Consider the following 26,280-nt stretch of genomic DNA (forward strand, 5'->3'; position numbering starts at 1 on the left):
TTCAGACAAAAGCTGATTTTTAAGTTGATGATGCCCTTCCAGCTCCCTGTAGTGGGAATGAAAGGCCTCACACATAACCTCTATTCTGGGGGTTATAAAAGTCTATTCACATGCAAGAAAGAAAGATCAGCTACCTGTAAATTTGTAAAAGCAGATAGAATATTCTATCCAGTCATGATCACCAGCTCCAGATCACTCTCTGTGCTTTGTCTCCTTTAATAATCTTTCAGAAAACCCGTGTATAGCTCAAGCATGCATTCCAGTGGGCAGTAAGCATGCCAGTCCAAATCCTTAGGAGATATAAATCAGCATAATGCCACTGATTTTAATAGAGCTCAGCCATTTAACACCACTAAAGGATCTGGCCTAATAGTTTCTTTAATTCTTTAGCAACTTTATAACACAAATAGACGGATATTTGTTTGTACTGAGGGAAAAATTACTCGCTTTAGCAGAAACCAACAGCCCTCTCTCTTTCCCACCCTGCTAAGTTACTCAGACTAGCAAATCAAGAAAATAATGAAAAGAAAAAGAAATGTCCAGTAGTCGAAACTTATTGTTTCTCTCCCTTGCAAGTGTAAACTACTCTTGCAAAAGCTGGCGTCACCCCGACAGACCAGCCTCAATTTGGCATAAGAAAGGAGAAAGAGAATAAAGGAGTACAGAGGTATAAGTAGGGGACCTACAGCACCATGATTTTTGAGTGCTTTTCACTATCTATCTGCTGGTCAGATAAGTGACAGCCTCCCAAGGCTTCTGCAGCTAAGAGGGTCCCTAAGCCTTGTCCCTTATTCGTCTTTCCGCGGAATTGAGTGACCGATCCTGGCTTGGCACCGCTGGAATCGAGAGATGCAAGGAGGGTAAGAAGCACCCACACCTGATCTCCTATCTTTAGTGTACACATATTTTGAAATAGAGCTCTATACTTTGTTTTCTTTCTTTGGGATTGTGGCTTCAGTTTTGTAACTTGTTTGTGTGTGTGTGACATCTCTACATTTAAATAAGTAGGCACTAGCAATTTTGTAACCACATGATTAGAATCTAGCTTAATAAATTTTGGTAACCATTTATGCATAAGCCTGACTTGTTCTCTCTGGTTTACTGTAAAGCAGCCATCACAATTAAAGAACCTCAGCCGTTTTGGCTCTAAAGCCTGGCCATTAGGTGAGAGTACTAAGAGCCTAGCGTTGAGTTGTGCCGCCTCCACGGGGCAAACTCTTGGGGCACCTGTCAGTCAATCCTGGCTGCCCGCTGCGAAGGAGCTCTGAGCTCTAGCAGTTAAAGTCACGGGTGTGGAGAGGCTCTTAGTGCTGCCATTGGGGCACCTGTCAGTCAGTATTGACTGCCCGCTGCGAAGGAGCTCTGAGCTCTAGCAGTTAAAGTCACGGGTGGTTAGGACCTTGGGGCATCCGTCAGCCTAGCCCGGGCTGCCCGCCACGAAGGGACAGTGCGTCCTAGCGGTTAAAGTCACGGATGGTATAAACGGGCATAGCTGGCACCTCACCAAACATCCTTGGCCGTCGGCTAACAGAAATTGCAGACAGTGTGGTAGATTTACTTTAAGTGCTTGATTTTTCTGCTTGTTTGTGTGTGTACTGCAGGCAAAAACTTAATACAAAATTTCCAGTTACACAGCTCTGAGCAGGAATACATGTTTCTTCCTTTGTATATGATTTCCATAACTATTTTCAGGCTTTGATGTTATTCATCTCCTTATTTTCAGTTACTTCAGCACAGCTGTCTGTGCATGTTACCTGAGAACAAGTGTGAGACTTTTTGTAAATAGGGCATGGAAATGCACAGAATAAGTTTATCACAAGAGCTGGACAAATAAAACAACATTTTTAGGTTACCATTCATTTACATTTTAGTAAACATTTCCCTTGGATTGGTCTCCTGGCTATGGGACCTCTTGCATGAACTCAGACCACTGATCTGGACTGCCCTTTGATCTGCCTGATACTTAGGCATTACACAGGGACTGTCTTTCACTATGTGTATGTACAGGACTTAACACAATGAGACCCTGATTTTAGCTGGAACTTCTAGGAACTAACATAATGCAAATAACTAATTATTGACCAGCTAGCATATAAACTATATACTATATACTGTCTATAGATATTCATTGTATAGATTTTTATACACAGAGAAACAAGGTCTGATGTTCATTTGGGGTTTGACTTAGAATTTACTCCCCTATAAGAAGTTCCATCGACTTCTTGTGTGAAGAGGAGTTTGTAAATTTGGGCCTTTAATACATAAGAAATAAATTCATTAACATAGAGAATATGGGCCATGAAAGTGCAAGAGTTGATAGCAGAGGAGGTTGACTTCCTTAAGGGGCTAAGTGATTTCTTCATCCCTCGAAGTGGAAGGTATTTTAATATCCCAGGAGCCTGTATTTTCCTGGAGGGGAAGAGAAAATGCTACAAAAAGAGATTTTCCACTGCACCAGAGCAGATAATAAGGCAATTAAAGCTTTTAGCACTATTAAAAGTTGACAAAGCACCAGGCTTAGATGAAATACATCACAGAATTTTGAATGGAAATAGCGAGTGAAATAGAAAAGCCCTTGGTGAAGATTTTTGATAGCTCACTAATGACAGTGTTAGTACCAGACAAGGTAATTTCAATATCTAAGAAAGGAGCAGGGTTAAAGAATGAGCACATTTCACCTGGATTTCAAGAAATTATTTGATAATGTACCTCAAGATGGATTGGTTTGAAAAGGTCATGCAGGATGGTTGGCAGTGCAGGTGGCAAAAATATTGAAACTGGGCAGAAATTGTCCTTGAGTAAGCAGCCAACAGTGCCAGCGAAAGCAGCTCAGGGTGTTAATGTGATCATCTTTTTAAAAAATCAGTAATGGAACCCCTTCCATGACAACATTTTTCGGGGTTGCAAAATTCTTGTGCAGAAGGTGAAGGTACATAGATATTAGTCAGTACTCTCTGGTGCTCTGCATTCTGGCTGCTTTAGTTGATCTGCTCAGTCAGAAGTAGTCCATCTTGGAAGTAGGTCAAAGAAAAGTAGTTCTGATTCTGCACACAGTGAAGTTTCACACACACATACACACACACACACACACTCACTCCTGAACCCCAAAGTCGTATCATTTTGTCCTTAATCCATATCAATAATTGTCCATTAAGTAACAGTTTGCCTGCACTGAAACAGGATAATTTAGCTGTAAGTGGCAAGGGATGTAGGCGTGCTAGTGGACAAGAAACTAGATTTGTTTTTGCAACATGATACAGCATTAAAAGAATACCAGTGTGGGCTGAGGTGAATATTGAAAGGGATCCAATAAAATATAGAAAAAAATGTCATAGTAGCTCTGTAGTGGTCTTGTGAGAGCTCACCTAGATACCTCAATTCCAGAAAAATATTGATGAGTTGAAAGATATTTATAGAAAAGCGCAGGTGAGGGAATTCATTTATAAGGAGAGTTAAATGTTTATAGTTTAGGTAAGCAACAACTAGAACAAAATAGGTCTACACTTTAGAACAAAAAAAGTGTTTTCATCAAAAGACCTTTGTTTAAAAAATTGAAAAAAATGACTAAATGTTAATTGCAATATTTATTCAAATTTTGAAAGTGTTTAAATTTTTCATTTACCAAATGTTTCAGAAATGAAAAATGTTGATAATTGACAATAGCCATAAAAATTCTGATTAAAAATTTTGCATGTTTAAAACCTTGTGACATATGAAGAACAACTTCGAAATTCAAAAATATTTTGTGGCATTTTGCACCCTATTTGAGCAGTTCTGCTAAGTACAGAAACACACTGGTGATGATGGGAAAGGTGATTGTAATGAGGAAGATGATGGTTAAACACTTCAGGTTGTTCTGCAAGGGATGGTGTGAGTATGTGAATGTTCAGATGTACATTCTGTAGTATCTCTATCTACCTTACTGAGTTCCTATAGTGTGAGTGTTGCAACTGCACATTGGGGTTCCCATCTATATAGTAATTTGAATAATACTGGGCCTGATCTTGGGACAAGAACCTGTCAACCCTCAAAGTGATAACTGGGGATTCTTATGTAATCAGTATAATGAATACATAATCTAAATGTCGGGCAACACCAAAAAGCACACGTTATGTCACACAGAAGAATGTGAAGGGAAGGCACAGACAGGGAAAATGAACAGATGAAACAACTGGGTAGAAGAGTATCCAAAGTCCTTCAATTTCCTAAATTAAATGGATTTGAAACTTATATCTTGAGCATTTAATGCACCAAGGGGACACATGATATTGAAGACTTGAGAAGATAACTTTTCTTCCCAGTCCCATAAAGTGGCCTGTTGAAAGACTTGTGGAATGCAAAGAAACAGAACTGAGGTGATGTTGTCCCATTGCTAAAGGCAACTTAGGGTAATTGCACTCTCACTGTCTGGCTGATGAAGCTTGTTCAGGACAATATGAGAACACTGAACTGGCCCCTTGCTCTAGGACACAATCAATATTAAATTAGCCTTTAATTACAAGTCTTTTCATTATTCAGTGTTGACTTATGGTGTGGAAGCCGCAGCTGTAAATCTTTCCCAAGCCCTAGCTTTGATTCCTGGTATTCCTCCACCACCCACTTGTTCAGAAAAACATAAAACCTCTTTTGGACATCATTTCATAATCTTACAAGGTTAATAGGAGACAGATGCTGCTGCTCAGCAAGAGTAATAATAAATTTAAAAGCTTCTAGCTGTTCTAAGGTTGCATTACAAGGTAGAAAGTGATTTGTCTGAAGTGAGAGAGCAGATCCTAATCAATTTCACTGTAGTTGGCAAGTAATTCTTATGTACAAATCATGCAGACTCCTACCTGAATTTCAACAAATTGCTCTGAAACTGTTTGCATGAACTACAGCACTGATTCAGGCCAAATCCAAACTCTATTTGAAACCCATAGGGGATCTACACCTCTCTCTTGCCTCAGCTAACTTGTAATAAAATATTGGGTTTTGGCTCTCATTAATAATATATCTGTATACGAGGATGCGGTTGTCCTGTGTTACTGTAAATGTTCATTGCATATATTGGAGATTGGATATATTCCTATCTCATGTTTATACTGTAAAACAAAAATATAAAATTTAAAAAGAAACAAACCTGAATTTTTATTATGTGTATTATTGTAGCACCTAAGAGGCCTAATCATGGTACATATACTTGGTACATATACTCACCAAGCCCACTGTGACATTGCACTCCATATGTTTTATGGAAATATGCTTATGAGTGTGAATATGATGTAACTGGAATATGCTTTATGAAAAAGGTCTCTTGTAAGGTATCATAACAAAGGTTATAACCTACTGAATATATTCCTCCTATTTATATCCATGTATCATTTTTGTATCTGAAGCTAGAAATATGAAATATGACTCTGAGGTCCTACTGTAATTCTGCAAAGTGTGGGCCATTAATGGTGGTTTAGAATCTTGATGGCTCCCATTGACTAAGACAATTGGTTGTAAATGGTTTATTTACCTGCACGTCTTCCTGTGTACATGTGGGCTAACCCAGGGAGAATGGAGACTAGGGGTCTTATAGTGACATGTGACCATGTCACATGATACTGGAATCCATCTTAATCCTTGTACTCTTCCATTGATGAGGTGGGGGTGGGGACAAGCACAGACAAAACATTCCTGCCTTGTGCCAAAGCTATAAAGGGGGGGGGAGGGGAAAGCAGGACAAAAGAGGTGGCCACTCATGAGAAAACCCCTGCTTACCACCTGAGATGTCTGCTGGAACTAACAAGGACTGTACCAGGAGAAAGGATTGGGCCCAGACTAGGAAGGAGTCTAGTCTGTGAAAGATGCTTATTGGAACATCTCTGAGGGTGAGATATTACCTGAATCAGTTTCTTAATGTATTAGGCTTAGACTTGCGTGTTTTTACTTTATTTTGCTTGGTGACTTTCAAGTAATAACAGACAGAACAAAGTAACCACTTAAATCCTACTTTTTATACTTAATAAAATCACTTTTGTTTATTAATAAACCCAGAGTAAGTGATTAATACCTGGGGGTGGGGGAAGGGGGCAAACAGCTGTGCAGAGGGTGGACAATTTATTAATTTACCCTGTATAGCTTTATACAGAGTAAAATGGATTTATTTGGGATTTGGATCCCATTAGGAACTGGGTGTCTGGGTGCTGGAGACAGGTAACCTGCTGAGCTGTTTTCAGTTAAGTCTGCAGCTTTGGGGGCACGGAGCAGACCCTGGGTCTGTGTTGCAGCAGACTAGCATGTCTGGATCAACAAGGCAGGGTTCTGGAAGTACCAAGCTGGCAGGGAAAATGGGCTCAGAGGTAATTTCAGCACATCAGGTAACAGTCCCAAGGGGTATCAGTGACTGAACCCATCACACCCACATCGTGCTAGGTGCTGTACAATGCAGAAGGAAAAGATGGTGCCAAATCCGAAGACCTTTCATTCCAACTACAAGAAAAGAGACAGCATATGGATGCAGACAGACAGAAGGAGGAGTACAAGGAAACAGTAAAAATATTGGTCAGCACCAGTGGCCTAACCATTATCAAGTGTTTTTATAGGCTTCATGGCAGAGGAATTTTTAAGGGTGATGGTTTGAGAGTCACAAACTTATTGCTGAACTTTCAAAGTAGGTTGTCAGGTTTAAACCTTGTACTATTTAATACACTTGTGCCCTCCATCGGCTAAAAAGCCCTCATATGGAGCAATATTTTTGTTTTAAAATAATGTTACTATATTTCATAGTTCAGTTACACTGCTGTAGTTCATGAAATTCTGCTTCTTTTCTTTCATTTTGCAGGTCCCTGCTCCCCTTACAGGCTCCATCTGGTGCCCATAGTTTACTAAGTCAAGGTTAATCAATCATTTTTTGTCAAGTCCAAATTTCTTGGTCAAGGTATCGTCAAGGTCCAGACTCCAGAGAAAATAACTGGAAAAAAAAACAACAATGATAAGTAAATAAAAAGATTTCAGGGTCCGTTCAAAAGCATCTGGCGGTCCGGATTTGGCCTGTGGTCCACCTATTGACTACCCCAGTTTACTTAATGTAATGAGTGTACCTCAGAAAAGATTTGGAGGTTCAGCTGAGACAAGAAAGCTAAAGTCTGGGTACTTCATTGACGCTAATCCCAACCATTCTATTCTGTAAATGGGGCAGTGGGATCAGAGCATGAACAGTGGAACCATCACCATGGTATCTCAGAACACAACCTCTCCAAAGATCTGAAGTCTAAAAATCTGGTCAGGTAATCTCATGAGAACCATTTTTCTTGTGCAATGTCCAGTGTGACCTTCTTCACTTAGGGTCAGGACTACCACAAAACCAAAGTTGTTTTATTTTGGCATTTCCACTTGCACTGAAAACCAGGAAGTAGAGGTGTGCAAAAAAAAGAAAAGTTTTAAAAAAATTAGCCAAAATGTGTGCATGAAACCACGAGTTTAAGCATCAGGTTGTGTTTGATTTTTATTATAACTAAACTAGTTTACACACGTCTATATTCTTATTTGTGTGGATAAATCTTCAGTAGAGTATGTATCTAAACACTGGATAACAAGTGATAGAGACAACTTTCCACTGAAACAAGCTTAGCACAGCTTCTACTGTCTTAGCCCAGAGACGGCTCCCGTTGGCTCACTTTCTAGACCTGCCATATATGGTTTGAAAAGACTCGTTTTGACTCTTTGTTACCACAGAGAGCAGAGCATACTGTAAGGTCCCGAGGCCTTTTTCTGCAGCCACATTAGGACAGCAGCAGCCATGAGCTAAAAAGCAGAAAGTCAAATCCTCACATTCCATCCAAATTACATTAAAACAATGAAATACTGGGCTGTTAAGAAGGCACTCCTTTCCTAATAGTGCCCACCATCGCCAGATAAAGAAACAGATCTTAAGATGTCTAAAAGAAAACTTTGTTTTATAGCGTTCTGTCTGGCAAGGAAACACTTATCAACAGTTGTGATTCTGAAATCTATACTTCTTTACTGTTTTGCATTTATGGTCCCTGTTTATCTATATGGTTTCTGTCTGGTTCTTTAGGTATGCAACAGATAGGAACAATCAATTTTGCAAGATTTAAATCAACTAAGGTGTTGGGGTCTGATTGGTTGAAGAATTGTTTTGCAATATGTTAGGGTTGGTCATAGAGTTATTTTGTAGTACTTTAAAGTAATTGGTTAAGGTATAGTCAAGCAGGACTCGAGTTTAACTATATAAACTGGGGTCCAAAAGGAAGTTCTTTGGAACCTAACTCCAGAACACAGCCCAAGATCAGAGCTGCCAGACCGCAACACCTTGCCAACCATACCGCGCAGAAGCTGGAGGAGTCCTGGATGACCTGATCCTGACTAGCCACCATGAAAAGTTCATCTGCCTCACTGGGAGTGGTGAGCATTGTGTGCTTAGCATGTGTATTCTGTTTTAGTAACTGTTCATAAATAGAGATTTAGAATATTACTGTGTAAGGCTCTTTCACTGGTAAAAGGCCCTGCAAACCCACAGAAGATTACGCCCTGATCCCTAGGAATTGGGTAAGGGTAGGTGCCTTTCGGCCAGACCCCTAGGAATTGAGAAAGGGTGAGGATGCCTAAATTAACCAGGTTACACCTTGAGCCCACAGAAGGGTAAAGGTGGGCTTCCCTTGAATGTGCAGGTAACAATACCTGAGCAAATCCTGCCTCCTTTCCCATGGGCTAAAGGATGCTAACTGCTTCACAACCTTCCGAAGATGTATGGAGTGGAGAGAAAAAAATTTAGGGAACCCAGCTAGGTGGGGATCTCAGAAGTGTTTGAAAGGGGAGAAATGCACCAGAGGAGGAACAGAGGATGCAGCTTCTGGATTGGCCTCTATGCATAACAATTTTCTATGAAAGCAGGAACACGGAAGCCTGAGGAGCTATTTCGCTCCAAGGGCTACAGTTGTTACTACAATGCAGTATGGGTGGGGGTAGCATTCAGTTCTCCCCAGCTCATCCAACTCCCTGAACCACACCTGACCATTTGGGCTTGGTGTTGTAGGGAAGCGCTAGCCCATCAGTAGCAACTCTGACTTGAAGATGGAGGATTCTGCAAAGTGGTTAAAAAGATGACCTGTTGCAGAAAGATTTTGTGGCAGTATCACTCAAACATGGCAGGTTTATTATTACTGCACTGTGCTGCTTTCTCCATTGTATAACACCATAATGACAACTCTCTTAAAAATCAATCAATCCCTCTGCTGGAAGATTATAAATCGTGCATTATTGTGCATACCCCAGCAGCAGCATTTCAAGGATGAGTGTCTTGCCTTTCTTAATCACTTTTTTTAAATTACCAAAAGCAGACAGACCATATGAACAAATCGCTTGCTAGAATTTTGTTTTTTCCTAAAGTTAAAATTGTTTGGGAGTGTGTCCACAAATGTACAAACACAACCAAAGCCAAACATTTGGCACTTGGATAATTTTAAACCAACTCTTAAATATTTGGTTACGAAAGATGCTCCCAACATGAATATATTTTACCCCTTCTTTCAGTTCAAAGTCATTTTTCCCCCAGTGAGTTCTATTCCCTTAGAGACAGGGATTTACAGATCAAGAGATCATCCATAGACACATTCTTCGCTCTCCTTTTAGCAGTGAGAAGAAATAGGCATCCCATGCTCACTCTCATTGATTGCTAAAATGTCTTCCACTTTCTTAGATCAGCAATAATTTACATTTAGTATCAAATCCATTAACGAGGTTCACAGGTAAGCACTGTGTAGAATTCAGTCACTGACATGAGATTCACTCTAAGGGTTGTGTATGGCTTTATTCAGCTCTGTTGCCCTCTAGGAAACAACTCAAACACCTAGAGAAATTCACACTTTAACAAAAGCTAAAGCTAATATAACTCCTAGCCCTTACTATGCAGATATGAGGGGCACAAGTACCTACTAGCAACAGCACGTGTCTTTGTGTCTATTAGCCTCTCCCTATGCTAGATCTGCTAGATCAGCTAGCTCCCTCTCTTCCCTCTATCAAAGCGGAGCACAAAGAGGGTCACTATATATATAGGGTTCAGAGCTCCACCCTTCTTCCAGGTGCTTGAAGGAGAAAGAGATGGAGTCTGCCTTCAGCCCAACCCACCACTGACATTCAGCAGGAGTTGGCGCCCCTCCAGCTGCCTGAGTTGGGGGGGGGGGAGGGCTAATAGAAATTTACCACTTCCTTCTTCCTATCTCAGACCTGTAAGTTTGTTTGAGTTTCAGTCAAGCCAACCCTGTTACAAAAAGAGCAGGGGACCTGATCCTTCCATACCTCACAAGATGCTGTGAGGATAGCATGTAAAAGATTGGGAGATGCTACAGTAAAGGGGAGGCAGCTTCCTTCTGACAACTTTTTCTTTCATCCCAGGGCACTGGAAAGACTGGGTTTGCTTTCCTAGCCTCCAGCCCAGCAGGCCACACTGAAATTACCAACAGCTTGCCCAGGCTAACAGAGCACACCTGTCAGCTGTTAAGTTAGGAATGTGATTGTCATTGACCCAAGCTGCCAGGTTTCTGGGAGACCCTCACTGTTTCCTAAGCCCTGGGATGAGGGCTTGGGGAATGTGAAGGTGTGACAAGAAATCTACCTCAGCTATGCACCGCAGGGTTGGTGAGCAAATCTTCTAACTCTTCTATCAAATCAGCACAGAATCAGCGATAAAAAAGAGACAAAAGAGAGGATTTAACCCTTTGCTAACTAGAGAAACCTCTTGGAGAGTTTGGGGAATGTGTGTGAATGGCGTATGCCTGTGATGAGGCTCCCTGGTATACAGGAGGGGGAAAGAACAGTATTCACCCTCTTTGCTCACAGAACTGCTTCCAAGCCCCAACCTATCAGAACATCAGAGGCCACTCTTTGATCTTTGTGGGAGCCCTTCCTTTATCAAGCCCTGCACACCAAGGATAGTAAAAGGCATACACAGAGATGTTTCAAGAAAAGGAGGACTTGTGGCACCTTAGAGACTAACCAATGTATTTGAGCATAAGCTTTCAGAGTCACTTCCCTGGTGTGAGGGAAAGGGAATATGTGCAGGGACAGACAGTCGGTTCCCTTGCTGTGGTGCTGAGCCACATACCAGCAACTTACCCATCCCTAGAAACTTTCTAGTTTCTTTCTGACTGTGATGTGTAACACACCCAAACCAGCACACAACTTCAACATGTAACCCACTACTCAGTGTGTATTGTACATCTGCCGCTATGCCTGATTCGCGCAGGACAGGCGTCTGTTACAGCCACCAGGCATCGAGCCTCAGTCTTTAGTGGAAGTGGTAGAAACTCCTGATTTTTGTTTCTGAAGATCCCCGGTGTGTCAGCCTACATGGTGGCCATGACAAATATACAGGACCTGATTCTCTGTTGTGATACAACCCCATTTACACCATGCCAGTAACACAATGGGGCTGTAACACTGGCATATCGGACCTCCCTGGAATTCCCTCAGTGCATCTCTATGCCACCCTAATGCAGGGGGAATGGCCAGGAGAAAGTGCATGAATGATGCACTCCAGTTATTCTCAGCTACTGCAATGGCCCTTTGGGGCCACAGGAAGCCAGGTGCAGAAGGACTCTGAAAGGCTGCTACAATTTTTATCTGCAGCAGACCCAGTCTCGGCCAGGCCCAGAATACTTTTTCCTATCACCCTGTTTTGGCACTGAGCAGAGCTCACCTGGGAGAGATGATCAGAACGACAGTGGTCGGGGGAGCACTTGGACAAAATCAGGTAAAAATCACAGAGAAAATCAAACTCCAAATGTGCACGAATAGACTCAGGTCCCAAAACGTATGCAAAAGAGAGTAAAAAAAATAGAGCACGGTGCTCCATTGACATATTACAAGGATTTGGTCTCCCCTCGTTTTCATTAGTCTTGCCAGTCCTTCTTTGTTAAGTTACTGTAAAGATTTAATTTTCTGAAGTTTGAGGATTTTTAATGGGCAATCTGAAAAAAGAAAGAGAAACATTTTATTGTAAACTCAGGGCGTAAAAAAAAAGCACAATTTTGACATCATAAAATTTTAGATGAGATTTTTAACTGTACTTTTGAGACCTATAATTCAGAACTGTTCTTCCAGCCATGCGTTATCATGCATGAAGTTGAGTCAACTATTTACAGTGTTCCCTGACAAATTTAGCTCCTTTTTTCTAACCATATGAACAGACTTTGATTTTAACCAATTTACTCATTGTGTGTAATTGTTTGTCAAACAGCTGACGTGAACACATTGCAGCCTAAGGGTTGCTACCAAACTATTCACTACTATGCCTATTTCATATTTATTATTCATGGTGTGTGATTGGCCATATAAATAGCATGTCACTGTTTCTAGTTTCTGCTACCAGACCTGAACTTTGCAAAAGGAGGAATGAATTCTTGCAGTCACTTTCCTAGTCATGTGTGAACAGGGCTATTCATGCAACCAAAAGCCCATTCTCCAAACATGTGCAAAAGCAAACAAACAAAAACACGTCACCCTCGAACACATGTCGATGTGTGATCAAAAAGGGGCATGGCCATGAATTGAAACATGATTTACAGTTTGCAAAAATGTTTTTGAATGAATGTTCCCAGCATTTTGCCTTCTCTGTGTGTAGCTTGCAGGAAGGCCAAAAAGGTAAGTCTGAAGAACTGCGAAGGCTGCAGTTGCATATCTGTGTTAAAGTTGACACTGTGTGGTTAAAAGACACATGGTTAAAGCACAGGAATCACAGTCAAGAGATCAGTGTCCTTTTGCATGCTCTGCGGCCTAACACTCATTCTGTGCCTCAGCTTTTCCATTAGCTGTAAAATGCAGATAATGATTTTGTAACATGTCTATGACTGCCTTGAGCTTCACAGTGGTCTCTGTGCTGCACAGTATGGACACTTAGGACTTCACTGCAACAAGATTAGAACCAGAACCAGATCCTCCAAAAGCACACGTACTTATCAGTGTACCTCTAAGGAGAATCTCCTTTAGCTGTTAGTTGTATAATGCTATCTGCACCGGGATCCTCCCACCTGCTTTTGGACAAGAATAAAATCTTCTGGGCAGCAGGCCTCAGGCTTCATTCAGCATTTTCCTTTCTTTGACCAAACTCTGACATTTTTCATTTTTCAAGTTTCACTTTTTAATTTTTCCCTTGCCCCACTGTTCTTCTTTCTTCCTCCTTCCCTAGGTGTTGAGTAACCAAATGGAAAAGAAGTTGGAAGAGGGAAAGAAAGAGTGAAAAAACCTGACCACTGAAAAACTGATTTATTTTCTTTAAAATGTTCACAAAAAATTTTGAATCAATAAAAATATCATTCCTTTTCCAAACCTGAAGAAGGAAAATGATTTCTAATTTCTTGATTTTCTTGTTAATGAAAAATGTTTACCATTTTTTTCCACCGGCTCTGGTCCCCTGTAACATTTAAACATTCCCTGGTGTTTCCCATGCAAAACTCATGCAGCTGGATGCTTCTGTGTACCCATAACCTCAATGTCCCTGTACATCAATGAAAGCGTCAATCCCTCTTTGTTGCACTATGATGGGCTTACAAAGGGGAATAAATAAATAAAATACTATAGAGTAGTTCATTCTGCAGCACCAGCCCCATGTATCAATTTGCACTGATAAGTTAATTTCCATAATTGTTATTCAGGAATAACATAATTTGAGAGGAAAGAGGTCACCATGGTCAGGATGCCCTGAGAGGATTCTGCTTTGCTGAAGTCAGCACATTAAAACTCTCTAAAGGATTCTAGAGAATAATGCCCAAAACCCAATCATTTGGTTAATGTTATTACGTATGTATTTGCTCTCAATTAGAGACATACGGTGACCTCCAAAATAAGACTTTGCCTTTGATACAAAGCTACATGACAATCTTCTTCTCACAGCCTGACCATGCTGCTTTAGCAGTCAATGGCAAAACTTCCCATGACTTTTATGGGCCCTCAGACGCATTCCCTATACTATGCTCCTGCTTCTGTACTATGTAAATAAGTTGGATCACGAGAATGGAGAGGAAGTGCGCTGTAAGATGAATGGGAATCCTTTCAGCTCACTTTTGTCTCTCCTGGTGAGGTTCTTTCAGATTAGTTAATGTTTGGTTAAGTTAAAGGACTGTTGGAGTACTTCAACACAGCAAGCCCCGCCCCCTGCAGCAGTGAATCTCAGAACCAGGGTCAGCTGACTTGGTTTCATGGGGCTCACCTTATGGGACTAAAAATAGACATTCCCGTTCAGCCTGGAGCCCAGGGTCCGAAAGCCACTGGCCTCAGTGGTTTCAGAGCCTGGACTCCAGTCAGACCCTGGTTGTCTACATGGCTATTTTTAGCCCGCAGTTTGAGTCCCATCTCAGGTGCTAGGACTATATGCTTTTGTTTAGCCAAAGTAGGCAACACAGACATTTTTTACAAACAAGATATATCTCATGTGGGATCGCAAGTGAAACTTCCATATATCAGACAGAATGTCATATGCTACATTTTATTTTGTCACTTAAAATTAAATTCATTTTTAATATGTACAGTAGTAAAATCAAATCAGGATTTAATCCATTTTAGAAACATGTTCTATTACAAGGAGAAATGTGCAGCTTAGACTCAGAATGGTTTAGTGCATTGGCAGTAAATATTAATTCCACGTTGGTTTTATTCCCCCCACAGCCCCTGCCCCCAGTATTTTATATGAGACATTGACCTTTCCAAAGATGCTGCTCTGATAATCTGATCCTCTGCACAACAGTGAAATATTATTGTAATTATTTGTTTTTATAACTATGATGGACACCACTGAGACTGTCTTGACTATAACTGGGCCAAGCAGATGGAGCATTGATTGGGTAACTCTGTTATGCCCTATACCAATATTTCTCAACCATTTCAGATTAACGACATCTTATTAGAAGTCAAAACTTTTCCTGATACCCTTACATTTACTACAAAAGTTAAAAAATGTACCAGTAATAAACCTTTCTAATATATTTGTGGGTTTCAAGAGGATATGACCTTGCAGAGTAAGAATACGGGGGAGTGAGATTTTCTTTGCTTTAGTTTATAATGAATTTTTCAGTGCCTCATGCCCCCCGGATTGCCTTTTGGGAAGCCGCTGGGGCTCAGAACTGTGCTGTTGACAATATAATTTCATGAGAACACCGTATTCCATGGTATTTTGGTCAAACAAGAAAATGCAGTGTAATATCTTGATTTCCTCATGCACCAATGGGCCCAAAAGTTTGTGATGTTTAGGTCTGCATCCAGATTCAGGGTTTTTGCTCTGGAGCCATCTCTAGTTACAAATGAAGCACCATCCACGCTAAGAAAAGAACACGTTACTGGAATTGGTTTTCACCATGATTAACATTTGTATGAAAAGCATGTTAAAATACAGTCCATGTAGAAAGAAAAGGAGTACTTGTGGCACCTTAGAGACTAACCAATTTATTTGAGCATGAGCTTTCGTGAGCTACAGCTCACTTCATCAGATGTATACCGTGGAAACTGCAGCAGACTTTATATACACACAGAGAATATGAAACAATACCTCCTCCCACCCCACTGTCCTGCTGGTAATAGCTTATCTAAAGTGATCAACAGGTGGGCCATTTCCAGCACAAAGCCAGGTTTTCTCACCCTCCACCCCCCCACACAAATTCACTCTCCTGCTGGTGCTAGCCCATCCAAAGTGACAACTCTTTACATAATCAAGTCGGGCTATTTCCTGCATAGATCCAGGTTTTCTCACATCCCCCCCACCCCCATACACACACAAACTCACTCTCCTGCTGGTAATAGCTCATCTAAACTGACCACTCTCCAAGTTTAAATCCAAGTTAAACCAGAACATCTGGGGGGGGGGGGGTAGGAAAAAACAAGAGGAAACAGGCTACCTTGCATAATGACTTAGCCACTCCCAGTCTCTATTTAAGCCTAAATTAATAGTATCCAATTTGCAAATGAATTCCAGCGAGAAACTGCTGAATTGGAATTCATTTGCAAATTGGATACTATTAATTTAGGCTTAAATAGAGACTGGGAGTGGCTAAGTCATTATGCAAGGTAGCCTGTTTCCTCTTGTTTTTTCCTACCCCCCCCCCCCCCCAGATGTTCTGGTTTAACTTGGATTTAAACTTGGAGAGTGGTCAGTTTAGATGAGCTATTACCAGCAGGAGAGTGAGTTTGTGTGTGTATGGGGGTGGGGGGGATGTGAGAAAACCTGGATCTATGCAGGAAATAGCCCGACTTGATTATGTAAAGAGTTGTCACTTTGGATGGGCTAGCACCAGCAGGAGAGTGAATTTGTGTGGGGGGGTGGAGGGTGAGAAAACCTGGCTTTGTGCTGGAAATGGCCCACCTGTTGATCACTTTAGATAAGCTATTACCAGCAGGACAGTGGGGTGGGAGGAGGTATTGTTTCATATTCTCTGTGTGTATATAAAGTCTGCTGCAGTTTCCACGGTATACATCTGATGAAGTGAGCTGTAGCTCACGAAAGCTCATGCTCAAATAAATTGGTTAGTCTCTAAGGTGCCACAAGTACTCCTTTTCTTTTTGCGAATACAGACTAACACGGCTGTTCCTCTGAAACCAGTCCATGTAGAGTGGTTGTAACCCAGTACAGATGGATCCTAAAGGATTTAAGGATCACTCACTATCTGAACACCCAAGTTCCTTGCAATAAATATAGAGTGTTATGAAATGAAAGCCAAAGCAAATGAAAGGTTTTCAGTGGAGGTGGAGAAACATGAGTGCACATAATCTTCTCATACAGTGGTATTAATATTTCTTTCTTTCTTTCTTTTTAGTTTATTTTGCTTCATTTTCTGTTCTACTTGTGACATTCCTATTGCTCCTGGGGATAGTGGTATTTTATAGCAGGGGTGCGGAAAGCCATTGAACAAAACTGTAAACCCTGTATATGATGGAAATCATTGCAAGTCAGAGGGTGCTGCCAGACCCCCAGGACCCATAGTTTCAGCACCCCTGCCTGGGGGCAGATCCTCCGCTGGTGTGAATTGTTATAGCTTCAGTGAAGCCAAAGAAACCGAGGCAATGAAGCTATGACAACATACACAAGTGGAGGATCTGTCCCCAGATGTTTAAAAAGCGGGTTCCTCCCATCAGTCCAGAGTGATTTTTCAGGAGAGTCTCCATTCATATCCTAGCAAAGACATCTTGGTGTGCAATAGAGATAGATGAGCCAGCTCAGAAAAGAACTGACTCTGAATTTCACACTAAACCTGAATCAAACCCAAATCTTTAAAGTGATTAATTCCCACTACCTTCCACCCCCACATTCTCTGTCATACCAATGCAATCCCGTCTTGGCTTCAATGGGATTTCACCACTATAACTGAAGGTAGAATTTGGCCTTTTGCATGTAAATTAGATCAGTCCTTTAATTGTTTATGGCAGTAAATATATTTAATGTAAAAATATCAGAAAAGTATATTTAGGGGCTGACATTTAAAGGGGCCTTGACCAAGCCTCTCCTCTTTTGTAGGTGCAATTTTCAGCTTACTAAAAGTGATTTAATTTACTAAAAGTGCAATGTAGCTTTAGCTCCAGGTCATTGTTGTTGGTATTTCTTGCTTACCACAAGTAGCTTACAAGTTCCTGCTCTCCTCAGACTGGATTTGGACAACTAAACCATACGCAAGAGGAGAAATACTGAGGAAAAAGCATCCAACTTGCTATTCTGGGTCTTTTCTGTTGTTGCTACATATGTGTAATTCCCATTAGTAGTTACAGAAGATGTGCACATGTGCATTGATGGTAGAATAGACTCCATTTAAAAAAAAGTGAATATGAAATTCTTCCTGTTAGAAATCTCTTATCATTAAATATTGCTTTGCTTTCATCTACAACAAGCATAACAAGATAATTCTATTTACCATTTCTCTCCAAGAAAAGTAATTAGAATGCAAGGTAATTTCCATAAAATGCATTATGACTTTAATATCAGTAAACTCCACTTAAATATTAAACACAGAGAAAAAATATTAGCTAAATTATCATAGAATAATACGATCAGGTTACTCTAGGAGAAAAAGTGATAAATGTGTTTTAATAAACTGTGCAAAATTATATGTATCATATTCTTGCTTCCTGTCAATTTTATTTAGAGTTAAATGCCATTGTGATAATTAGTTGGGTTTTAGAGTGTTCATTAAAAGCTTTTCTAATGATCACATAGAGGAATAAGTAAAATTTAATTTCTTTCTTTAAACTCAAAGAAATTCATCAAATAAATAAACAAAAAGCATACTCTGCTGCACACACACACAGACAATCATGTGATTTCTTCCCAGCAGATAAGCATTCAGCACAAGCACAATCAATGGGTCAATGGGTATTTTGCTAATGAATTCAATGGAAGCAGGACTGGGTCCTTTGTTGATACTCTTGGCTCACTGAAGGGGCCCTATTAATTAAAGAGATACTGAGTCAAATCCCCAGTTCTTATCCAGGCCAAACTTCCATCAAAGACAACTCCATGAAGTCAGTGGATTTACACCAATGTAAGCGGGAAGAGAGGCCTTTGTAAGGGTCATGAGGCTCTGACCCTTGGAGCTGTGATCAACCACACTGTTTGAAGTTAATCACTGGTTAATTGCTCCTGGTGGTGAGGGGTAGTGCTGAGCTGACCTAACCAGGGAGACATACGAAAAGTCACTTGTTCGGCAAACTTGAGAGTCGCTAACAGGAGAGTTTTGGAGGGAGCTTGGAAAGGGAGTGTGAGAGGCCTTCTTTCCAGGGTCACTTCTACATGCCATTTCAAGATGGCCAGTGATCTCGACCTGCAACAGATGTGCCATGTTTTCTTTCCTGCATGAAGCCAGAGGGACTTCCAGTGCATGAAGTGCAAGTTGATGGCTATGCTAGAGGAAAAGATTCTTGGATTGGAGAGGCAAGTAGAGATGCTACTGAGAATCAAAGAAGCTGAGGAGTTCCTCATCCAGGTTTGGGAAACACCAATACCCCAGGTTCACAGAAGAAAGGAGCTGGCCACCCAGGAGTCAGAGAGACAGGAGGTCTGAGAGGAGACCTGGCAGTTCATATCCATCAGAGGCAATAGATGACATTGGCATTCTTCGTGTCTGGAGACAGATGAGAAGAGGACCAGGAGGAAATCCAAACAGCTAAAAGTTACCAGTCAATACTGTAGATGATACCTCTCAAGATCCATCTGGTCCAAGGAAAGGGAGAGAGGTATGGGACACATCTTTGGATGGCAGCTTAGCCCAACCTGTAAGAAAAGTTTGCTTGCCCACTGAGTTCTCCAGGCATCCAAAGAAGATAGACAATCATTGTTGGGATTGAATTCTCAGAAAAATCATAAGACCATTCTGCAAGGGACAAGCAGACAGCAGGATGGTGTGCTATCTTCCCAGAGCTAAGACATGAGACATCAGACATGATTAAATAGGCTTTTGAAGTCAATGGGCCAGGATCCTTTGGTGATGGTTCATACTGGTACTAATAGCACCGCATCATGGGATATCTCACAGATAATAGATGACTTCAGGGAAGTAGGAAGTGTGCAGAAGAAGTTCAAGTGATGAAGTGAAGGCAGCTATAATAGATATAACAAATGGTACAAAGAGGAAATTGACAGTGATAAATATAAATCAGAAGCTAGGAATTGTAGAAAATTGATAATGGAAGCAAAGGAACACAAGAATAAATCTATGGCCAGCAGAGTTAAGGGGAATAAGAAAGAGTTTTTTACAGTATGTTAGGAACAAAAATAATTCTAAATATAGTATTGGTCCATTACTAGATCGAAATGGTAGATTTATCAATAATAATGAAGAAAAGGCAGAAATGTTCAATAAATATTTCTGTTCTGTATTTGGGAAAAACTGATTATGTAGTTTCATCATATGATGATACTCTTTCTATTCAATAAGTATCTCAGGATCATGTTAAACTGCGGCTACTAAAGTCAGATATTTTAAAATCATCAGGTCTGGAATACTTACTTCCAAGAGTTTTAAAAGAGCTGGCTGAGGAACTCACTGGACCCATAATGTTGATTTTCAATAAGTCTTGGTACACTTGGAAATTTCCACAAGACAGGAAAAAATTAATTTTGTGCCATTGTTTAATAAGGGTAAATGGATGTGTAATTATAGGCTTGTCAGTCTGACAATGATCCCAGGCAAGTAATGGAGCAGCTGATACAGGATTTGATTAAGAAATAATTATAGGAAGGTAATATAATTAATACCACTCAACATGGGTTTGTGTAACATAGATCCTCTCAAACTAACTTGGTATCTTTTTTGATGAGATTACAGTCTTGGTTGACAAAGGTAATAGCGTTAATGTAAAATACTTAGACTTCTGTAAGGCGTTTGACTTGCTACCACCTGACATTTTGATTAAAAAACTAACAAGATAGAAAATTAACATGACACACATTAAATAAATTAAAAGATGGCTAACTGATAGGTCTCAAAATGTAATTGTAAACAGGGAATAAATATCAAGTAGGTGTTTTTCTATTGGGGTTCTGCAGGGATCTGTTTTTGGCCCCATGATATTTAAGTTTTTCATCATTAACCTAGAAGAAAACACAAAATCATCACTGAATAAGTTTGCAGATGACACAAAAATTTGGAGAGTGGTAAATAATGATGAGGACAAGTCACTGATATAGAGCGATGTGGATCACTTTGTAAACTGGGTGCAGCCAACTAATATTGGTTTTATTAAGGCCTTACTTAACATGTGATTTTGTAGAATTTGCACACTCCAAAATATTAGGCTTCCATTGCAATTTTGCCAGAGTCCTTGTAACCCCAAGAAAGCTGGATCCAGGATTCCTGGGGGGGCTCGATCCCCAATATTGTGATGGTCACTAGGGTGTCCCCATTCTGAGGTGCTCTCTCTGCACTAGATGCGTCCCTGGTCCACTGATCATTACATACAGTTCAAAGCAAATACAATTTATTAAACAGCAATCAATTTTTAAATAATAAGGAAAAAATGAGAAAGGTTAAAGGAAAACACATCACCCTGCTCTGTGGCACGGGGACATCGCAACCAGCGTCTCTGGAATGTCAGGGCAGTTCACAGTCTGATCCTCACATGTCCCAGGCCTCCCACCAAGGCCCTGGCTGTGCTGCAAGGATGCAGGGATGCTGCAGGTCAGACACTTGCTCTGGTGGTGGCCACATACCTTCAGGCTCTAGGTGGCATGATCCTTCTTTCCAGCATCACCCCCACCCATTGGGGTTACGATCCCCCCCTCCAAGCTTGTGCTGCAAGACCTCTTGGCTGGGGGCATCTTCCTGCGCTGGGCCCGCTTCCCAGGATCCCCCTCGCTCTTCCCCCAGCTGCTTGCCACACCTGGCTCTGGACTGCTCCAGCCTCAGCCCCAACTCTAGCCCCAGCCCTGCTGCTGCTTTGCCTCCAACTCCCTGGGCTGCTTTTCTAGCCCCTCTGGCTCTGTGGCTGCAGCTCTCCTCCCAGCACAGGGTCTGCTCTCTGGGCTGCTTCTGTGACTCTGCTCCCAGCACTGACCTGTTTCCTGGGCTGCTTCTCTGGTTCTCGCTGGCTGGCTTCTTAGCTCAGCCCTATTCTGTTCCAGGCAATTCCAGCTAACTTGGAGGACAGGACCTCCTGGCCTCCTGACTCCCTCATTAGCCAGCCCACCCTGTCAATCGGGCTGACCTGAAACATTGGCCTCTCCTCATTGCTCCTGGGGACTGTCAGTCTCAGGGTCCTGATTTCCCATCAACCCTTCCCCTTTCTTTTTGGTATTAGAGTTATCCAACTGAAAGAAGCCCACTGAGTTTTAGTAAGGGGCCTTACACTTGGGCGCACAAACAGCGGAATCTGAAACTGGAATAGAGAGGTTATTTTCCTGCTGTATTTGGCACGGTGTCACCACTGCTGAAATACAGTGCGCAGTTGTGATGTCCACAATTCAAGAAAGATGTTGAAAAATAGGAGAGGACAAGAGCAATGAGAATGATTAAAGAAATAGAAAACCTGCCTTATCGTGATAGACTCAAGGATCTCAACTATTTAGCTTAACAAAAGAGAAGGTTAAGGGGTGACTGGATTACAATCTATAAGTACCTACATGCGGAACAAATATTTAATAACGGGCTCTTCGATCTAGCAGAGAAAGGCATAACATGATCCAATGGCTAGAAAATGAAGCTAGACAAATTCAGACTGGAAATAAGGCATACATTTTTGACAGTAAGAGTAATTAACCATTGGAATAAGGGTCATGGCGGATTCTCCATTGCTGACCATTTTAAAACCAAGATTGGATGTACTTCTAAAAGATCTGCTCTAGGAAATATTTCAGGAAAATTCTATGGCCTGCGTTATGCAGGAGGTACAACTAGATGATCACAGTGGTCCCTTCTGACCTTGGAATCTATGAATAAGAATTTGGCCTAATATTTTAACATCGTATTCATTTTTCTGTATATATTAGACAAAATCTTTCAAAAATATGTAAGCCTAGGTTTTCAGTTAAACCAAGGCCCCTTTATGTGACTCTGACACTGTAAGAACCCTATACGTGGTTCCTCAGTGTACAAATGGGAATCATGTCTTCAGTGTTAACAAATCCCAAGTGATCTTCATACCTTACTGATGTTAAAAAATATTTATAAGTTCCAATATATTACTTTTAGCTGTGGTAAATTTCTATGAGACAAGCCCACATATGCAAAGCAATTCAAAAACAGAGGCATCAGGCTAAAATCCCAAAAAGTAGGTCAGGCAACATAGGCAAAATGCATTAGCTATCATGCATTACCACACATTTCCTTGCAAACACATTTCCTTGCATTACTAAGGGGTTGCTGTCCTGCAACCCCTTAGTAATGTTAATAGTTGTTTTGAAGTTCAGTAGTCCAACGGACTATTCACATGAGTAAGGGCACTAACTTAAGTGAGGGTTTACAGAACTGGGTCCAATGGGCCTGATTCAATGTCCATTGAAGCCAATGGTACTCTTCCCACTGTTTTTAGTGGGTGCTGAATACGTTAAGCTCTTTTGGAAACAATGGTAATTAAAATATGATCAATAGCAGTTTGACCTGAGTAAGAACTGAATAACTGGGCCCTTAAACTTTATTTCACTAAACTTTTTCCATTTATAATATTGTCACAGTTCCTGGAGATTATTGCATATCTAACTTATCCTGTAACCATAATGTTGTTTATTCTTTCTTATGAACCTTTACATTATTTCTCATTAGAGCCCCAGGGAACAGACTCAGTTACAACATCCTTGTGACGAATTTCCATTTAGTTGATATCAAAGTTGTGAAACAGGTAGGATCAGAACTGAAACTAATAACAGTGAAGTTAATCATGTTACCATAAGTGAAATGCAGTAATAAAAAGTAATTGAGTTTAATACATAATTTAGATCATTACTTGTTAATGCATTCTGCTTAGGTGTTGAAAGAAAATTATTTATCTCATATACAGTTAAGATTTCATTTGTTTTTATAATGGAATGCTTTCCAATTGACTTTAATAAGAACAGTTTGTTAAATCAGATTTTGAATTTGTGCATAGATTTGAAGTTCATATGGTAATTTTTGACATGATATATGTAGCACTTGCATTCTCCTCTTAAAGTGGTTGGATTTATTCTCTCATGAGATTTAATATTCATTGTTGTCTTATATTACAAAAATTAAATTGGTTTTCTCTGATGTCTTGATGGGAGGCAATTTGGCTTATGATTATTTTATTTTATTTTTAAAGCAATTAATAGCTTCACTGGCTTTTTGAGGCACTCTGTTCTTTTTGCTATCCATCATGGGCCTTGTGACAAAATTCTCTGTGAAAAACTTTATATTAAAGATTCTTTCAATGAAAGCAGACACTCTTAATTATTTTTGATTTATTTACATTTTCTCTTAATGGTTCTCCTGACACAGTGTACTTCAGTAGAAACTGTAGTGACCTGAACAAGGGATTCTATACAGTAACATTATGTAACGCCATACTGTCAACAGAACAATATGGTCAAATTCCTATTAGTGCTTCCATTAAAAATCCCTCTCTGTCTTCTTATTTCTTTCTGGGGTTCAGTTCAGAACTGCAGAATTCAGCTCAGAAGGGATTTTTTTCTAAAAATGAAAATAGTCCAATTGTCAAACTGAGTATGTTACCTATGGGAGGATATTTTATGTTGTTTAGGGATTAGGCCCTCAATTCAAGAAATTACTTCAGCACTTGCTTAACTTTAAGCACATGGATAAGTCCCATTGCTTTAAGCACCTCCTATAAGTTAAGCACATACAGAAGCAGCCTTCCTGAATGGGAATGGTTTATTGAATTGGCACCTAGAGCAAGAAGTTGAAAGTCAGGACTCTTGAGTTCTATTCCCAGTTTCTGACATTGACATCCACTATGGGCTTGGGTAAATGCCTCTTTATGCCTCAGTTTCCCCACCTGTAAAAGGGGTATAACGATACTTACCTATCACACAGGGGCATTATGAGGCTTATAGCCAATGTCTGAGAATAAGTTTGAGATCTTTGGCAGAAGGCTGACAATATAAATGCAAGGCAATATTATCATCACTGTGCATGCATGTCCCCTTCACTATAATGTTTCAAAATATGATCACAGGGTGCATTTAAATGCATTTTTATCCATCGCTTTTATTTATGATGACTTTTTTCACACCTGGTAAATTTAAACCCATGAGAGGCTGAATTATCTGCTAGAAAAGGTGCTGCCTTGTGAGCTTCAGCGTTACAAGGAGGAGGGCTTCTATAATTCCTGACAAAGGCTTGACCTGTGAAGTTGTGAACCACAAAATGTCAGCTGCAGTTTGTAACTTTCACTGTGTAAGATTATAAATATTGGACCAAATCTTTATCTTGCTGAAGTCAATCACAACATTCTTATTAACTACAATGGGACCAGATTTTGGACAATTATAAACAAAAATCAGGGTGCTTTGTGAGCCCATTATTAATTGTCAGTGATACCAGAGACGACTGCTGGTTTTTCTGATGACATTCATGATACCAGGTGATCGAATGCAATCCCAACAGAAATCTTGCACGAGTGCACATGTATGGTTTTTTTTTACATTATTCTTTTAGCATCTCTCCATGGGCACTAGTTTTCTGCTATCAGACAATTCTAATATTCAACCTAGACCTCCCACACCGCAACTTGAGACCGTTGCTCCTTGTTCTGTCATCTGCCACCACTGAGAACAGTCGAGCTCCATCCTCTTTGGAACGCCCCTTTAGGTAGTTGAAGGCTGCTATCAAATCCCCCCTCACTCTTCTCTTCTGCAGACTAAACAAGCCCAGTTCCCTCAGCCTCTCCTTATAAGTCATGTGCCCCAACCCCCTAATCATTTTCACTGCCCTCCACTGGACTCTCTCCAATTTGTCCACATTTCTGTAGTGGGGGGGCCCAAAACTGGACGCAGTACTCCAGATGTGGCCTCACCAGTGCCGAATAGAGGGGAATAATCACTTCCCTTGATCTGCTGGCAATGCTCCAACTAAGGAAGCCCAGTATGTCATTAGCCTTCTTGGCAACAAGGGCACACTGCTGACTCATAGCCAGCTTCTCATCCACTGTTATCCCCAGTTTCTTTTCTGAAGAACTGCCGCTTAGCCTGTCAGTCCCCAGCCTGTAGCAGTGCATGAGCTTGTTGTGCTGCATAAGATTTCGTTTGGCCTAATCTTCCAATTTTTCTAGGTCACTCTGGACCCTATCCCTCCCCTCCAGCATATCTACCTCTCCCCTCAGCTCAGTGTCATCTGCAAACTTGCTGAGGGTGCACTCCATCCCATCATCCAGGTCATTAATGAAGATGTTAAACAAAACCAGCCCCAGGACCGACACCTGGAGCACTCTGCTTGATAACAGGTGCCAACTAGACATCGAGCCATTTATCACTACCAGTGGAACTTGACAATCTAGCCAGCTTGCTGTCCACCTTATAGTCCATACTTTTTTACATTGCTTGCAAGAATACGGTTGGAGACCATATAAAAAGCTTTGCTAAAGTCAAGATATATCACATCCACTGCTTTCCCCATATCCACAGAGCCAGTTATCTCATCATAGAAGGCAATCAGGTTGGTCAGGTATGACTTGCCCTTGGTGAATCCATGTTGACTGTTCCTGATCACCTTCCTCTCCTCCAAGTGCTTCAAAATGGATTTCTTGAGGACCTGCTCCATAATATTTCCAGGGACTGAGCTGAGGCTGACCAGTCTGTAGGTCCCCAAGTTCTCTTTCTTCCCTTTTTTAAAGATGGGCACTATATTTGCCTTT

The 26,280-nt window shown here is 40.8% G+C and overlaps 1 long non-coding RNA gene across 1 annotated transcript; it reads left to right on the forward strand.

Moving 5' to 3' along the window:
* The first annotated feature begins 270 nt into the window (after positions 1-270).
* LOC125639061 (uncharacterized) lies at positions 271-13,247 on the forward strand. The gene is made up of 4 exons (XR_012668768.1): positions 271-860; positions 8,237-8,391; positions 11,614-11,737; positions 13,172-13,247. It is a non-coding gene; the product is annotated as an uncharacterized LOC125639061 (long non-coding RNA).
* The last annotated feature ends 13,033 nt before the right edge of the window (positions 13,248-26,280 follow it).

The sequence above is a fragment of the Caretta caretta genome, chromosome 6 (assembly GCF_965140235.1).
Source record: "Caretta caretta isolate rCarCar2 chromosome 6, rCarCar1.hap1, whole genome shotgun sequence".
Lineage (NCBI taxonomy): Eukaryota > Metazoa > Chordata > Testudines > Cheloniidae > Caretta > Caretta caretta.